Raw genomic sequence first — 17,823 nt, 5'->3', positions numbered from 1 at the left:
CCCTGTGCAGAGACTCACGGGTTGGTTCTACAGGCATCTGTGTTCTGCCCCGGGCTCGGGGCACCCTCCCCTGCTGCTACCTGCCCAGGTACACCCCCCCTGCCAGCTAGACCCCCGCTGTGGGGCAGCTGGGCGCTGAGGAGACCAGGGGCAGAGCCCGGAGGAGGGGGAAGAAGATGTAACATACTAAGCCAAGCACACTCAGGGAAATAAAAGATCTATTTTTTTTTCCGTTTGTTCTCAGCAAACATTTGTCATTTAATTTCCTCCTAATTACACAATTACGTAATTATGTAGTATTAGTAAAATAAAGCCTAAAGACGTTTGAGTAAAGAATTACTTAAGTAAATAATGTCTGACTGAAGTAATTATTTCCCGGGTTTTCTTTTTTAAAGTAGAATTGGATGGAATGAGTTCAGGCATTGTTGTGGAACCAAGCGGGGGTGGGGACCGCACAGCCAGGGGTGGCGCCTGGCTCCGCTTACCCCCCTGGCGTTTAGTGCTTAGTACCCTGGCACCTTCCTCTCTCTGTAGAGGGGGCTCTGATAGCAAATCCCGACACAGCGATGGCTTGGGAACTGGCCTCTGCTTTGAGCCTCACTGCGCCGGTCAGAAGGACCAGATGAGGACCAAGCTCCGAGCAGAAGTAAGTACTCGGTGACGGAGGGCTCTGCCTTGGCCTCACCAGGCTTACAAAGAGACAGCTACATGTGAGGTCACCAGATCCATAAAGAGATCACCCTGGCAGGAGGAAGGATGAGGGCCTGCGACACTGAGACATGTGTCGGGGGAGGGTCTCAAGGCTGCAAAGCTCCCTGGAGACCTCATGTGGGAGGCCCCCAGAGTGGGTCCACCCTGGCTGTTTCCTTCTTGGCCTGGAGTGTTGGAGAGCAGGCTGATTTATTCAAGGGTGGCCTTCAGCTCCCCAAAGCCCTAGAGGCCTGAGCAAGTTCCTTGGTAGACTTGGACCTGGCAGTGTGCTCAAGGGGTGAGGAACCAGTCCTCCCAGAATTGGTGGCCAGGCCTGGGATTAGGGGCACCACTTTGCCTCCCAGCTGCCTAGGGCCCAGCCACCCCGCTCCCCACAACAAGACCAGACAGACGCCTCAGACATAGGAACCCCTTTTCTGCGTGCCTGAGAGTCTGATGAGGGACTGGCGCCGCACCTTCTTATAGGTGATGCCTGGGAACCAGGCCAGCCTGTGCCCCCTAAATCATTCCCCCACTCCCCTCTTCACAGTGCTTGCTCGTCCTTCAGAAGAGATTTGTTCATTCCTTTGATCTGGAAAGTCCCTGGACAAGGGAACTCCTTATCTTCTCCAGTCTTCCCTTAGGACAGTAGAACCAAGATATTCCCCCTTGGAGCTATTTCTGAGTTTCCCAAGGCCTCGTGGTTCCTGCGGAATTCCCGCGAAGCTGAGGTACGCGTCTAGGATCCTCAGAGGCAGTTGGTGCCCCTCCGCCCGCTCCAGGTCTCTGAAGGCTCAGACACCAGCTTGAAAATGAAGCAGGTCAAGACGACTTGGTCTTCTCCCTGGGGCCGTGGCTTTGTGCCTTCAATAGGCGGTCCACCCAGACTAGCATCATGTGAAGAGAACACCACAGAAGCTTCTGGAAAGTGACTGGAGCCATGGGGACTATATTGGGAAGGAATGCTGACATAGTCCTCCAAAGGCCAGTTAAAAAGATCAGTTTTTCTTGGGTGGTTTGTCTGTTCCCTGAGCAGCAAAAGTTTGGCAACATTTAGTAAAATTGAAGATACATTTCCCTACAATCCGGCAACTCTACTTTAGACATATGTTCTGGAGAAACTCATATAAGTGCAGAAAGAGATATACACCAGAGGAATCACGGCAGCATTGTTTATAATAGCAAAAAAAAAAAAAAAAAAAAAAAGAAAGAAAAAAAAACCCACAAAGAAACAAAAAACCCCACAAAAAACAAAACAAAAAAAACAAGAGGAAACCACCTAAATTTCCACCCACAGGAAAATGAGTATATTGTAGAATATTCATCCAATGGAATTCTTTCCAGTAATAAAAGTAAAGGAAGTGGAGCTACATGTATCAATGTGGATGATCCCATAAAACACTATGGAGCTAAAAAAGCAAGTTGCAAAAGAATATATATGCTGTGATACCACTTAGACAAGCTGTAAACTATGCAAAAACCACACTATGTACTGTTGATGAATAATACATAGGAATATAAACACCAGATTCAAGATGGTCAAATTCAAGAGAGGGGGAATACAGGGTAGGAAGGAGGCTTTCGAGGGAGGGGATGCTATGGTACGGAGGTATCCAACTTTGCTGATCATGTTTTATGTATTAGGCGAGGTGGTAGGTACAAGGGTATGTATTATACACCCTTCTTTAAAATTTTTGAATGCTTAAAATATTTTAAGAAATGTTTTACTACAGAATCAAAATGTGCAAATCCACCCAACAACCAGAGATCCTATGGGCTTTCCCCCAGAAGTGCCAGAATGTGGTGCATATGTGTCTGAGATGGCAGAGGTGGGGGTGACGGTGGGAGTAAGGGGTGGTAGAGAAGACTTCAACTAGAACAGGCCACAGCTGGCTCCTGGGTAGTTTTCTGGGTTGAATACTCATTCACTGAAGTTCTCCTCTTCCCACAATATTTGCCTATGTAACAAGCTAAATATTCATCGAGTAATTAACCAGTTCAAATTTGTGGTATGAAAAGACAATTCCTTCTAATTATAGGGATGTCAGTTAAAAGATGCCACACTAGGATACCATTCACTGCCAAGAGAGCCTTTATAAAATTCTTGCTGTGATTTAGATTCAAAAAGGTAAAAAAAAAAAAAAAAAAGAAAGAAAGAAAGAAAGAAAGAAAGAAAGAAACCATTATTTTTGATAATTAAATATTTACCGGAGCCGAGAAAATAAGTCACACTAATATTTCAGGCTAATCAAAAGCTCTTAAAAAAAAAAAAAAAAAAGTCCCAGTGAAGATATTGTTGCTCTCCCAGCTTCATGGCCAGGTTCAAAGATTTCTGAGCTAAAACGAGCACCACGGCCAAGTTTCCCAGAGGCTCTGACCACTCTCCTAACTTCACACCCAGGGAAGTACTTACACATCCCTCCCTCCTGGAGACATTATGTAATTTACAGTTACTTTTCTGTTTTGTAATTTTAAATAGTTGCACCGGCCCCTCCCACACCGCCAGTTGGATTCTAAGTGTCATGACTACAGAGCTGTGTTTTTTTTTTAGGGGAGCAGAAGCAGGGAAAGGAGAGGAGGTATGTCACCTGTAATCCAGTTCTCTCTAAGGGAAACTCGGTAATTGCTTAGCTACAATGTTAATTGGTGTGGTAGGAAATGCACCCTGACTGGAGATCCAGCTCTGAGGCTCCCCAGCTGTGAGACGTTGGGTGAGTTATTTACCTTCTCAGTCTCAGTTTTGCTTTCTGTAAAATGGGGATATTGCATAACCACCTTACAGAATTGTGATGACGATTCAATGAGGTAACAGCTGTGAAAACGATTTGTATGTTGTAATTTGCCACACAAGCATAAAGCTTTATGCAAAGTCAAGTATTATCTTTATAGATAGCGATGATATGTGCTGGAAAAGGAGAGATTAAGGAACCTTAAACCCATCCCTTCTAATAGTAGATTCATGGGCGTTGTCTACACCTGAGACCCACTACCCCTCCCTCTGCAGGTAGTGACCAGTGTGGGAGAAGTCCTGTCTCCAACTCAGCTCCTGGCCCTTCTGAGGTCATGTGCCCACGACCACAGCTGCTTGGTCTAGGGATAGGGCTCGGCCAATCAGAACTGTCCGTGAATTTTAACAAGGACTGAGGAAGCTAGTCAGATCGTCTCTGCTTAAAGATGCTATAAATAGGGAACATCCTAACTGTATTATATCTGTTAATAATAGAATTTGCTGCATTTAACTGAACCCCCTCGCCCCCCTCACCCCACCCTCACATGCTACAGAAATAACTAAACAAAAAACAGTGGTTAAATAAAACAAACATATATTCCCCCTTATGTAAAGAAGTCTAGAGGTCGGCAGCGCAGGGTCAGCCAGAGAGCTCCAAGGTCACTCTCTCTTTCTGCTTCTCCATCCTCCGTGCAGTGTCCCCCTTTTGAGTCATCTAAGATGTCAATAAAGGTGCAGGGATCTTAGTGATCTTATTTGCATGCCAGGTAGTAGGAAGGACTCAAGGGAGGGGGAAAAAAATTACACTTCCCTTTTAAGTAACTCATCTGCTTACATCTCATTGGCCAGAACTTAGTCACATGGCCAAGCCTAGCTGCAAAGATACCTGGGAAATGTAGTCTTTGAGCTGGGACTGATGCTGTCCAATAAAACTATGTTTCTGTCACTAAGGAAGAAAGGAAGAATGTCTGTGGGGCTGGGCTACTAGTAATCTCTGCCACGTGGAGTAATTCTGTCACAAGGACGAAACTGTTCCATTGTAGCATCTCTGCATTTCCTACCATTTGATTATTCAATCTTAGCTCTGATTATGGGAAATATTCAGGATCCTTTTAATAAATTCCTTCTTTTCTGCCTTTTATTAAAAAAGTGTCAGTCATAACTCTAAGGATTGTGATATTCTCCTCTAAAACGGTTCTAGAGCGCCCGGTGACACCGATGGGGGAAATAGAGAACCTCACTGGTAGTGAGAGGTCTTTTTCAGAGCCCCAGGGTACTCACAATGTCACACTTGACCCGGTAGCGAGGGACGCTACCAGACCCCGGAGGCCTATGGGTAAATTTAACTAGAGAACAGGCTCCTGTCTAGGTTCATGTGGTGCTCTGTCCTTTGCCCTTGGAGCTGCTCCCTGCTTCTGTAGGTCCTAAACCCAAGACTCTGTGGCTCTCCCCTTGGCTCTGCGTCCCGGAACATTGCAGAGAACTTGGAATTGCTTTCTGCTTCCTCATTCCTTCCAGCGTTGTCTGAAATCACTGTTGTTTCTCTTCTCCACTCTGAAGTGCTGGGATAGAACTTGAGCCCCAGTGACTCAAGCTTTTCAGCGGCTTCCTTTCCTCCTGCCTGGCAGAAGCCCAGGAGAGGCCTCTGAATGGTTGATCTGTCTGCCTGGTAGCGCCAGGATCAGCACCTCCTCTCAGCTTGGCAAAGAGCAAGGTGGGACTAAGGCGGGGGTTGGGGGCGGGGGAGGCTCTCCTTGGCAATGCCTCTGGGGAGTCACTCATACCACACTTCTGGTGTCAACTAGCCTGGGGGTTCAGCTGACTTCGAAAGAGCCTGGAGGCACGTTTTGGGAGGACAGGGAGGCATCCTATTATTGTTTTAAACCCAGGAACTAACTAGAAACAGAGCCCATCTCCTGCTACCCTGCACCCCTCTCAGAGAGGCTGGAGGTGGAGCTCAGAGCTAATCACGGGATTTGCAAGGACAGGTCATTGTGGTTAGTTGATGGACATTTGAGAATGCATTTTGTGCTGAGTCGATGGGTAAAAAATACTTCTCTATGAGCTGATTTTATTGCTGCAATGAACCTCATCTCTGTGAGTCAGAAGGTCATCCTCTGTAGCAACCATGTGACTGGGAATCAGGAAAGAGAAATCGACAGGCCTTCAGAAGTAATTTTATACACCTCTTGCTGCTATTCCATTAAACCCAATTGCCTAGTAGCTAACCATTACGGAGCACTCATTACCTACGAGGACCAGGTTAAGAGCATTATTTCATGTCATTCTGCCAACGACCCTCTGACATGGCCATGTTTAACAGTCCAGTTTAGCAGTTTTCCAACTGAGGCCCATAGTCAGTCATCAAGTAGACAGAGCCAGGATTCAAATTCAGTGCTCATGTGATTGCCAAGCCTATCTTACTCCACACGCCCTATTGCCTTCGACAGGGTTTCCTGAAGGTTCACAGTGTACCTTGAGCTGCCGGTTTCTAGAGGCCAGTTCATTCTGAAGGTGGCCATACCTGCCTCCTATGCCTCCCTTGCTATTAAGTTCCAGAAGCACGATATCACCCAGAGCTAACACGGAGCAATTCAATGGAAATATAATGGGAGCCACATATGCATTTTACATATTTTAGTAGGGCCATTAAAAAAAAAAGGAACAGGTACCACTGTAACTCATGCCGTTTGCATGAAATATTGAAATAATCACATTACAGTGGTATATAGCCACACCGAAAACAAAAAGCGTCACTCTGGATCAATCCATTGACTCCTATGTGATCCGTGGTGCGTTCTTAATGCTAGAAATGATGCATTTTCCCAATACGTGTATCACAGTACAACAGTATATCTTACAGAATACAGTGGCTCAAGTGAAGTGTGGTTCTATCAAAAAAATAAAGAAGTATCTAATGCAAAAAATATTTTACATTTCTTCTGCTTTTTCATTTAAATTAAATAACATGTAAAAAAAAAAAAATCAGCTCCTTGGCAGCACTGGCCACACTTCCGAGTGCCTGAAAACCACATATGGCTGGTGGCCTAGCATCTCACTGAAATTCTTCATGATACATGTGCAGTTAACACATCCTGGGCAAAGAGAAGACAGATCAGGGTGGACGGGGGATCTCTGTAGAGAAGAGAAGTCGGGGCTGGAATGACATGGAGGCCCCTGGGAAAGGGAAATCACAGTCAAGTTTGGAAACAGAATAATACAATGGGAATGGTGCTTTATAGAGATTAATCTGGAAGCATTGAAAAAAATGGGTTGTGGGGACACAGATGAGAGGCAGGAAGATTATGGGGAGGGGAGGTCGTGAAGCCATGAACGCAAGAGTAGCCAGGAAAGGAGAACAGTATGTCTGAGAAACAGGGACAGTGACCGTGAGTCAGTGGGCGGCTCCACCAGGGGAGCCAAGGAAGCGGGGAGAGTCGCAAGTCCCCTGAGGTTTTAGCCTCTGACAATAGAAAATGATAATAGCTCTGATGAAACAGGGAAGTGAGGAGGGGAAGCGAGCTGGGGGCAGGGGGTGGTGCAGGGGATACAGGGAGCTCAGTTTTGCCCCTCCTGTGTGTGCCGTCCGCTGTCTCCCTCCTGTTCTTCTCCTGAGCTAGATTGAGCGCCCATCATGGGCTGGAGGCCAGTGGGTTTACTAGGCATTTCCCAGGGCCGGGGAAGAACCATCGAGAGGGCTGGTGGGTGCTTCTTCATCCAAGACAACAAAATAAACGTTCTCTCTCCAACATCCCCTCTTGCCACGCTGGCATAACCGCAGGCCTTTGGCCAGGTGACAGGAGTAGAAGGGACAGGTAGTATGGGTCAAGTATGTGTCTCAACATTTGTGACCAGCATGTCACTCAAGAGCGTTATTATTTCTCAGCTGATAGTGGGGAAAATGAGGCAAAGAGCGATGAAGTGACTTCCCTAAGGACGCACAACTGGGACGCGGGGGGTAGGATTTCACTTCCACAGTGTGTGCTGAATACCCACTATGGGTTGGGGAAAAGGGGGGGGGCGGTCACCTTCCCTATGTTGTGGGGTGGTGTTTGGGTCCCCAGCAGAATCCCCCTGTTGAAACTCTACCCTCCCCCTGTCCCCTTCCCCTCCTCGCTCCCCCTCAGTGTGATGCTCTTTAGAGAAGGGGCCCTTAGGAAGTGATTTAGTTTAGATGAGGTCAGGAGGTGAGACCCTCCTGGCGGGATCAGTGCCCTTGTGAGAAGAGGAAGACAAAGATCTGACCCTCTCCACCACAGGCACCAGGGAAAGGAAGTGGCCATCTACAAACCAGGAGATGGGCTCTCACTAGGAACCGAATCTGTCCACACCTTGATCTTGGACGCCCACCCTCCAAAACGGAGAGAAACTAACGTCTGTTGGTTAAGCCCCCGGCCTGTGCTATCTTGTTATAGCAACTGAGCTGACGGAGATGTCCTGCTTCAGGGGTGCTTGCCTCTCCAGAACTTTCTGAAGGGCAGGATCTTCCCAGAAAGCGTGGCCCTTATGACACCCCAGCATGGCTTTAACGTCCACAGCTGGGGTTCATGACAAGCAGGCCAGGGAGCCTGTGTGGGAGGCAAAGGAGGGAGAGGCGAGACAGGCTCTGGGAGGTTAGGGGGATACTCCTCAAGTAGCTTTTCTCATTGTTAATCAGGTGACTACGGCCAGGGACCTGTGTTATTGCTCTAGAAGCTGTGTTTTGATGGTGTGGTTTAATATAGTGACCCACCTTCAAATACATACCAAGAAAAAGAAAAAAACAAAGGCCTTCCAGTGAAATAGGAGCTGGGGGAAGCAGCGGAGGGAGGAGAAGATGGGAAATTCTGCGTGGCTCCTGTGTATCGGCTCAAGGGATTTGCTCTGGACTCTCAGAGCCAAGTGAATATTGCTTATTCATGTGCGATCTAATCCTCTGCAGGCCAGAGGCTGAGGGCAGCAGGGGTGACCCGGTCGCCGAGGGGCAGGGAGGGGCTGCTGTGTCTGTCCTTGAACATGAGCTCTGGGGGACCAGGCCAGGCAGGCGTCACCGGCTCTGGGAGGCCAGGGTTGGGAGATGTTTCTTCTCGAGTGGCTTGCGTGGGTGCAGAGGCCATGACCGGGAGGAGGTGCGGACTGGAGGTGGGATGGGTGATCAGGTCCGGGATCCCCGGCAGGCCAAGGGAGTGGGACAGAGTACGCGGCTCCCACATCCAGTGGGACAGAAGCTCCGGGTGCCCCACCGCGGCGCCCCACCCCCGACAGAGGGACAGCACAGCCGCAGACAGATGTGGGCTCTCAGGCGGAGAACATCTTTGTGACCCACTCAGTGGGCGATGGATCATCGGAAAACAAGCCGCAGAGCCAAGTCTTGGCCACCCCGAAGCTCTGACTGGATAACGTGTGATAATTCACTTAGGGGCACCAGGAAGAAGATTTCCCAACTGCGACTAACCAGTGTTGAAGACCCGAAAACAGCCACTTGGGACTGCTTTTATGCTCCGCTGTCGGCTTAGAAGCAAATGTCTAAGAGAAGAACCTGGACACGGATCAAGCAAATGTGCTGGGAACCCCCTGCGAGGCACAGATCTGCTCTTATACCCTGCTGAGGGCCTGTGCACCCGGCCTGCTCCCTTCCAGCCACCCGGGGAGACAGTCAGAGCCTCTGAAATGTCTGAGAGGGCCCCACGGCAGCTGGCCTGGGTCTGGGGGGCAATCCTGGCGCAGAGACATTGTGCGGCAGTAGGCAGTCATCTTTGTAGCTACTTGAGCGGAGAAGGTAAAAAAATGGCCCTTTCTTGACCAGTGGAAATGATGGGGCAGAGGCCCGTTCTCTGGCCACAGGGGACTTTGACCGTCTAGGTGTGGAGGGCCAGGCTACAGGAGACCCCTGTTTTCCACGGGGAAGGAAGGGCTCCCTAGAACCACCACACAGAGGGAAAGGAGAGAAGACATCTTCCCAACCCCCCCATCTGTCCTTTCCTCTGCCTCCTAGCCACAAAATAACTTAAGGTAGTTTGGTTGGAACCAAGCACTGGCTTGGTGGTGGGGGAGGGGGAGGGCTGGAATCCTGTAGAAAGAATCCTTTAACAAGTGTAAGAAGAAGAACAGAAACACCAGCAGATGCCATTACGTCTGCCAGGCCCTGGGCTCAGCACTTGGTGAACGCAGTCACGTTTCCTCCATGAATACTCTGAGTGATGACGTAGCCCTCCTCTGACCTTACAGACACTGGTAACCACATTCGCCTGGAGGGAAGTATCTGGGAACTTTTACCAAAAATAAACCCAGGTAATTTCTGAGCAGGTGGGTTACCTTGGGGAATGATGACTGTGTTGCTACCACCATTGGCTGGCCTCCAGCAGGTGGGGAGGAACAGCGGTAAAGCCCCTGAACAGGGTGGAGGTTGACCAGATACCTGACCAGCAGTTTCAGTCCGACAGCCCCACCCCGTAGTTCATAAACAGTTGTGTGTCCCGATGGAGGTTTTCTAGGGGGGCAGAAGGACATAAGGGAGGAAAATGGGCTTAGCCTCCATTTTACATTCGGAACAGCTGAGTCTGAGAGAGGGAGAATGAGGGGTCCAAAGTCAAGGAGCAAGTGAGTTACAGAGTCACCACAACCACACGCGTGTCTCCTGCTAGACCAAATCCTAGCTCCGAGGAAGGCATCTTGACAACTCTGCCTTGAATACAAGGGAGACATCGGGCTCAGCAGAGTCCACGCCTCCAGAGAGATACCACATTGGGGATGAATGACAACAGGAAAAGGTTTTATTGCTCTCAGGGAAAAGTATCTTTAGGGTTTTAGAGGGTCATTTCCTAAATCAGTGGCTCTTTTTCTTGGCTAAAAGTCACAGTTCTAGACTCTCAGAGATAGAGGGGATGTTGGAGGACGTCTAATTTCATCCCTTCTTTCTACGGAAGAAGGAAAAAAGGCCCAGACAGAGGAACAGGGCTGTTCGAGATCACACAGTGAGTAGAAGACATGGTTGAGCCTAGAACGGAGCAATTTTGATTCTGAGCCCATGCCCTTCCCACCGCTTCGTGAACATTCTAACATCTTTGGGTTCTCCCCACCATGAAGGACACATGGCAACTCACCCCAATCTGACTTGGTCAAAAAGTGAAACTTTCACAACGTATTTTTCTGCTCTCTCCCTACCGCACCCCTCCTCCCGCCCCACTAACTGGCCAGATGGTTCGGCACCAGCACCATCTCCCGGGGGCCCGGAAGGGGGCACCCATTTTTCCAATGCCTAGATTGGGAAGATATTACTGTTAGTTTTTAAAAAAAAATCTACAAGATTTACATAAAAGTCTGATAATGAAGATAATGTTCTACAGATGGAATGGAAGACAGACCCATGAAATTTGCATAGCACAGGCTAGACTCGGGCCCCCACACGTACTCAGCAGCCTGTGTATGACAGAGAGGACCCTGCAGCATCACGGGGGAAGAAGGACCTTTTTCATTAAATGATGCTTAGCCGAGCAGATATCCTTACGGGGAGGAGAAAAAAGAAAAAACAAACAAAAGGAATTTGAATCCCTAACTTACACCACACGGACATATTTTAGTTCTAAATGAAAAAGGTACATTGATTAAGGCTTTTAGGAAAACAAAAACAAAAACAAAAACAAAAAAACAGCAACATAGGAGGGTATCTTCAGGACCTAGGCTAGATAAAGATCTCTCAGACAGCACATAAAAACCCTAAGCATAAGGGGGAAAAATTGATTAATTGAACTACATTAAAATTAATTACTTTAATTAATCAAAAACACAAGTTAAGAAAGCAAAAGGGTAAGCCGCAGAGTGGGAGAAGGTATTTGCAAAACATGTATCTATCAAAGGACTCATATCCGGACTATGTGAAGCACCATCCAAGTCAATAAGAAAAAGGCAGACAATTCAATGAGAAAATGGGCAAAAGACTTGAAATGGCCTTTCTGAAAGGAAGGTCTCCAAGGGACCCATAAACATACAGAAAGGTGCTCAACACTTTTGGTAATCGGGGGCGTGTAAGTTCAAATCGCTGAAATATCACCACATTTCCAGCGGAATGGTTAACATTAAAGAGACAACAGCAGGTCCTGGAGAGGGTGTGGAACAATCACCTGAAACACGACCAGCGGGAGATTGAACTGGACAAGCACTTTGGAAGGCAGCATGGCAGGACCTGCGCACGTATCCTACGGCCAGCAGACGTTCGTGCATTTATCAAAAGACACACAAAATGTTCCTCGCGGCGTGTTAGACGCCAAGTGCTGAAAACAGTGCGGGTGTTTGTCAACAGTGGAATGCGTGAGTACAGCGAGTTTGCCCACACTCGGGGATACGTCCCTAGAAGGGAGAGAATGAACGGTGGCCCAAGAGCAGCGTGGATGGACCTCTCAGCTACCACGGAGAACGAAAGCAAGCAGACACGACAAAGAACGTTCGGTAGGATTCCATTTGCAGAAGACTCGGAAGCACGGAAGGCTAACCTACGGCGTGACGTAGGAGATGGGTTCCCCTGGAGCAGGGATAGGGTTGGAAGGGGAGCCTCAGGGGGAGGTGGGGGAACGCAAAGATTTTGTTTCTTGCTCTAGTTTCTGAGCACATGGATGCGTACGTTTGGTGAAGGCTCATTCTTCCACCTCAACAAACTGCCCTAAAACATCTGAAGTGGAGAAAAGCGAGGGGAAAGGGCAGGGGCTTCTGTTAGTCCTCCTTCAAGCCCGCCACCGTGCCAGACCGCACAGGAGCCAAGCCCAATGACCCTGCCAACTGCCACTAGGGCATGGCTGCTATGTCCTCTGTTTTCCAGATGGGAAAACTGAGACACAGGAAGACTAATTGTCCAAGGTCATGCCATTACCAAGTGCTGGAACCAGATTCCACCTAGGATTCCAATCCGTGTTTGACCATGTCCCGAGCTCCACTTTCTTTCCTCGGCATCACGGCGCTTTCAGGGAATGAGCACCCATGTTGGAGTCCGGGAGTCGGGTTTTGAATCCTAGCAGTGGAAATGACCTTGGGAAAATCACCCAGTCTAGCCGGTTCCTGATGTTTTCATCAGTTCTTTCGTGGGATGGGGTGGCGGTGGAGAAGGTGATGCCGGTGCAGGGCTGTGGAATTGATCACAAAACCACTAACTCAGCCCTGGACGCAGCAGGTGCAGAATACATTCTGCTTCGCCTAAACCTTGGGAGGTGTTCCTGCCCTTCCTAGCAGGGGTGTGGCGCTCCCAGCCTAATTCACCACACCCCACTCCCTGGTGTCACTGTTCTAGTGAAATCAGGCCAAGACAGCATGAAGGTCAAGTTCAGTGGGGGAAGGAACATGTTCAGGCTGAGGGTGTGCGTGACCGTGGGCAAAAGCCTCTTCTTTGGTGTTGGGGGAGTGGACGGGCAGAACTTGGTAAATACGGTTTCCGCTTACTGTTCGGACACCAGCTGGCGGAGCAGAGTCCATTTGCTCCCCTTGAGTTCTTCCCGTGAAAGAGAGTCTGGGACTGTGAGGAAGGAACCCCCAAGCCACTAGAATCACTCTCGGAAACACAGGGGATCCGGCAACCTCCTTCCACGACAGAAATGAGTTCAACTTTTTTTTTTTTTGTCCTCTAAGAATAGTCAGGAAAATGGATGGAAGGTAAATAGCATCTGTATTTGCTCAACATTATGTCACCTGTCCCCAAGTTTCCTGTGTCTGCTGAGGCATTGGAGCTTTGGGGTGGGAGGGGGTGGGGACAGGAGTTGACGTGGCGCCCTTGAGGGCAGAACACGCAGATGGGATTTTATATGAACTTGTGGTCGCGGTTACGTTCTGTACGTGAGGCACATGAAAAGAGGTGCCAATCCCTTTGCCAAGGTGAACGTGGCAGAGCCGTCCTTCATGTCCACGGCTGAAAAACCCTCTCCTTGTAAAGGCTCAGACATCACCACGGGGCGGGTGGGGGTAAGTGAGTTTTAGCAGGAGGGAATACGGGGGCGTCTGAGGGGGGCGGCGTCTGAGGGGGGGCGTCTGAGGGGGAGCCCAGCCCCCTGCGGGTCTGCCTCCACCCTACCTCCCTACCTCCCGGAAACTCACCAAAGTCTTCATTTCTCTGTTGCTAAATTGCACACATTGATCTGATGTGTACAAAGTTGCAAAGCAAGTTGGCAGGAGCACTGGAGTGTGTCAGGTCTACTAGGGAATAAATATACTCGGGCTTTTAGTTTAAATGTGTTGAGAGCCAGGGAATGGCTTGACAGCCACGGGGAGCCCAAGCGCCTGTTCCCCACCAAACAAGTCCCTTTGTAAGTTGGAGCTTGTCAGTCAACGTGGCCCCATGGGTACCTGCCCCTGGGGACAGACGTCCCCACCCACGCTGCTGGCCTGTCATTGCGGAGACGAGGCGTGGGTAGGAAGGCTAAGGTGGCTGGCTGTTGAGAGGGGAGTCTTTTTAATATGGCTCTGACCTCTCGCCCTACGAGGTCTTGGCCCTGACGTGTGCACCTTTCCAAGGGGAAGGAGAGAGGCTGGCTGGGGGAGCCCAGAGCAGACCCGGGCCCAGCTCTGGGCTCTTCCCACCACAGCAACCTTCGGACGGCCAGTCTGACCTGTTACCTTTTCTAATATTAATATCTTGATTAATTCCAGACCAATTGTTCTTTTTTTTCTCTCCTTATTTCCTAGCCTTTGCAAACCACCCACTCCTCTCTGAGAGTGACTTTGATTGAAGTTTGAAGTTTTCAGGTTCAGTTGTTTTCTAGTTACTTGTTATTAGAAAATGTAGCAATTTCCCCCCAGTAAAGAGGAAAGGGGCCCTTCCTCCCTCCCCCCTACTTCTCCCCCTCCCCCTCTCTCCACGTTTCCTGGTGTGTCCTAACTTTAAAAAGGCCTGCGTGATATGCTTATTTATTCTTCTCCATCCTTCCCTCCACTCTCCACTCGATCTTGGGCTGAGGCCAAAACTTGTGGGAAACAAAGAAGCAGCCATCCGAACAGTCTCCTTCCGAGCCCAAGTGTTTGTTCGTGTGACCGCTGCCCTCTTGGGCCGGGGTGGGGGGTGCGCCGGCGGGGAGACGAGGGGTGCTGGGGTGTGCTCAGCACCCTCCCTTGCACGGGCCGCCCCGTAACCCGTGGCCCAGCATCGAGTGGGCCTATGAAAGGCCCCCTTGTGCTGGAAAGCAGTCAGTCCCGAGGGGGCCTCCTCAGAAGTTAATTGCCTCCTCCCAGGGTCAGCCGTGCTGAAATTTATAGCTCCGCTCAATACAGCGATTGTGTGGCTCGTCAGGAAACCATGGGGGTGGCTTAGAGCTCGGGGGGCCTGCAGACCTGGGAACCCAGGCAGGGCTTGTGGGGGGCCCTGCTGAAGCAGCCGCAGGCAGAGAGGTGCACATCACTGCCCCCCCCTCCCCCCAACGTCCTCCCTGCTCTCATCCTCCAGGCCGTGCCTCTTTCCAGAAGGAGACTCCGGCTACCTGCACGTGCTGAGAAGCTTGGCTCCGAATGAGAGGAGGCGGCCTCGGGAAGGAGTGTGTGCTTAGAAAGGATGGGTGCCACGTGCTGGTCCCTGAAAGAGAGCCGGGCTGCTTTCTCCCAGCTCAGCTCCAACGCATGAAGAAGTCAAGCCAAAGGTTCCTCCCAGCCTACTGATAGTGGGGGTCCCCCTGCTGATTTATTTTATTGCTATTCTGACAGACAGACAGACACACACACACACACACACACACACACACACACACCAGCAACTCAAAGGTGTAATGAAGAAATGATTGGTTTCAGAAAGCTGGGGAGGTCAGAACATAGGTCCCGGACCTAACCTGGAATTTCTCTGCAGGTGAATGGCAGCCGAGAAGAGCAGAGTGGAGACCACCCCAGCTCGTCTGACAGATGCCCAGCCTTCAGCCTTCTTCCACCTTGCTCTGTCTTCTGAGAGCAGAGCCGAAGCCCCAAGACACCGCCTGGAGCAAGCCGCTGAAAGGCCAGTGGCTGGGGCTGGGCAGGGGGAGGGGGGACAGGGGGCCGGGACTGCCACAGGCTTGGGTGGGAGGCAGAGGGGAAGGAGCACGGAGGGAGACAAGGTCCAAGGCTGACCCGCAGAGAAGGAGACTCGAGTTCGGGTGTAGGGAAGGCTGGAAGGCTCTGTCCCAAGTGTGCCTGAGGTGTGGGTTCAAGACCTCTGCTTGGAGTGACCCCTGGCATGGGGGTGGGGAGAGGTCCCCAGAAGGAGCCCAACCAGTTCAGAGCAGCTCTGAGGGTGCCCAGAGTTGGCAGGAACTCAGCCCCTCCTATGTCTTGTGGTACTGGTCTCTGGACTCAGTGAGGCTCAAATCACTCAGTCCCGCCTCAAGATTAAAAAGGAAGAGTTGTAAGCGGTCCCACTGACTCCTGAGTTCTGCTTGGAGTGGCTCCGCAGCTGCCCCAGGGGAAGTCAAGGGGCATCCCACCTGGGGATTCAGACAGAAGGGGCCTGTATGTGTAAATGCTGTTTCCTGTGGCCAATTTTGGTGTTGGAAGGGGTATATTTGTTAAATTCTAGTCGATATCCAAGGGGCCCTGTGTTTACTCCATTAGGAAACCAGATAGAGCTAATCAATGCTAGAAGGAGTGTAGTTAACTCCTGAGGGAAGACAAATATAAACAACAGCATTCAAATCGATGTAAAATGCACCCCCACCCCAACTGCATTTGCTTAGGGTGGCCGCCAGCAGGCCTGTGCAGCAAGCTCGGGCTGTCCGGGGAGGCAGGCTTCTCCCTGGGGGCCAGGGCTGAACAGGGGACCACCTGGCAGTCAGAGTCCTGCTGCCTTCTGAGCCGATTCAGGTTCCACAGTAGCTGTGGGCCTTGGGCAAATCAGGGGGCCTCCCAGACCCTCAGTGTCTTCATCAGAATGGCAATCAGTAATACTGAAGTGTATTTCCAGCTCATCAAAGGGTTTGATGATCTTACTTGGTATTCATCACCTTTTGAGGTGGATATCATTTCACTATTTCCACTCTGCAGATAAAGAGAATGCCACTCAGAAATTAAGGACTTCACTAAGGCCTCAGGCAGAGGGCATAGGAGAGTCCTAAATCCAAGTCCAGCGACCTCAAGCCCCATATGCTTTCCTCTAGGCCTTACCATTCTGTGAAGGACTTTCTGTCGTACTACCTGATGGGATCCACATAACCCCATGAAATAGTTGGTATTTTACTACCTATTTGCCAATTAAGAAGTAAAATCCTGAGGCTGGTCCAAGGTCACACAGATTGTCCGAATTCAACCCCTGCTTGTTCAAGATCGTGGTCCCTCTGTCCAGGGCGGGATTTGGGATAGCTGATACCCGATGTCTTTTCTAGGCAAACCATGCTGAGATGCTTTAATGTTCTTTCCCAAGCAAACCCTCTTAGAGACTTCCTTTCTCCCATATGACCATCATCACCGATAAAGTCCAGTGCTTCTGGTGGAAGGGCAGACGGGAGGCGGCACAGAAAGGCCCCGAAAGTAGCCACCCTCTCTCCATCGCGTTTTCTGCTGCCGCACCTCCTCCCTCTCCAGCTGAGGAATATCCTTTTCCGGTCTGGGGACAGTCCTTCAGGAGCCGCCATTCCCGCATCTGTCCCTTTAAGACCTCTGCAGAGATGGTCGTGAAGTTCACTGACCAGCTCCCTGGAACCATTGCTGGGCATCAGATCTGGGGCTCTGTGACCCTTATTAGCTCCCCCAGGCTGGGGAAGCGTATTTCACACACAGCCAAACACTGCTCCCCAGGATGAGTTCCGTAAGCCATTAAACTCTGTTTGACTGTGATTCTAATTACTTCCAAGCTTGAGTCCCTTACCTGTGCAGGGATGGCGAGTTCGATCCAACTCTCAGGGGAGATGCTCCAAGATTTAGGAGAGATTTCTCTACCTCCTTTGGAAAGGGGGGAGCAATCAATACAATCCTCCTCCAACATCATTTCCTTCTATTCATTTTATACCTTGCATGGGGATACCAGAAGAGTTAGCTGGGGCTCTCTGATTATTATTAATAGTGATTTCTTACTTATTTATCTTTTTTAAAGCTTTTACCTATTTATTTGAGAGAGTGCAGGAGCAGGAGTGGGGAGGAAGAGCAGAGGGAGAGGGGGAAGCAGGCTCCCCACTGAGCAGGGAGCCCGATACGGGGCTCGATCCCAGGACCCTGGGATCACGATCTGAGCCAAAGGCAGAGGCTTTAACCCACTGAGCCACCCAGGCACCCCTGATTTGTTACTTCTCTAGATAGTTGTACATGTAGTTTACCTAGAGCCTTCCCCCTCCTCATGGCGCTATCCATCTACTCACTATCAGTGTGGGGTATGAGATTATTTTTATTCCTGTCCTACAGACAGAGAAGCCAGAACTTAAGAAGTCCATGTGACTTGTCCCAGGTCATGAACTAGAAAGAAGCAAACAGAATCTCCCCAGCCCTAGGTCTGGAGCTTTACT

At 50.0% G+C, this 17,823-nt stretch overlaps 1 long non-coding RNA gene across 1 annotated transcript in view; it reads left to right on the top strand.

Moving 5' to 3' along the window:
* Nucleotides 1-17,467, top strand: part of LOC101685276 — a 35,317-nt gene extending 17,850 nt beyond the window's left edge. The window contains exon 4 of the long non-coding RNA XR_001178990.2: nt 15,207-17,467. This is a non-coding gene — a long non-coding RNA (uncharacterized LOC101685276). The remainder of the gene's footprint in view (nt 1-15,206) is intronic.
* Nucleotides 17,468-17,823: the final 356 nt, after the last annotated feature.

Source organism: Mustela putorius, unplaced genomic scaffold (assembly GCF_011764305.1).
Source record: "Mustela putorius furo isolate JIRA1106 unplaced genomic scaffold, ASM1176430v1.1 tig00000460_pilon_pilon_pilon, whole genome shotgun sequence".
In the NCBI taxonomy this organism is placed as follows: Eukaryota; Metazoa; Chordata; class Mammalia; order Carnivora; family Mustelidae; genus Mustela; species Mustela putorius.
Note: the sequence above shows the minus strand (reverse complement) of the source record. Positions and strands in the feature narration are given on the sequence as shown.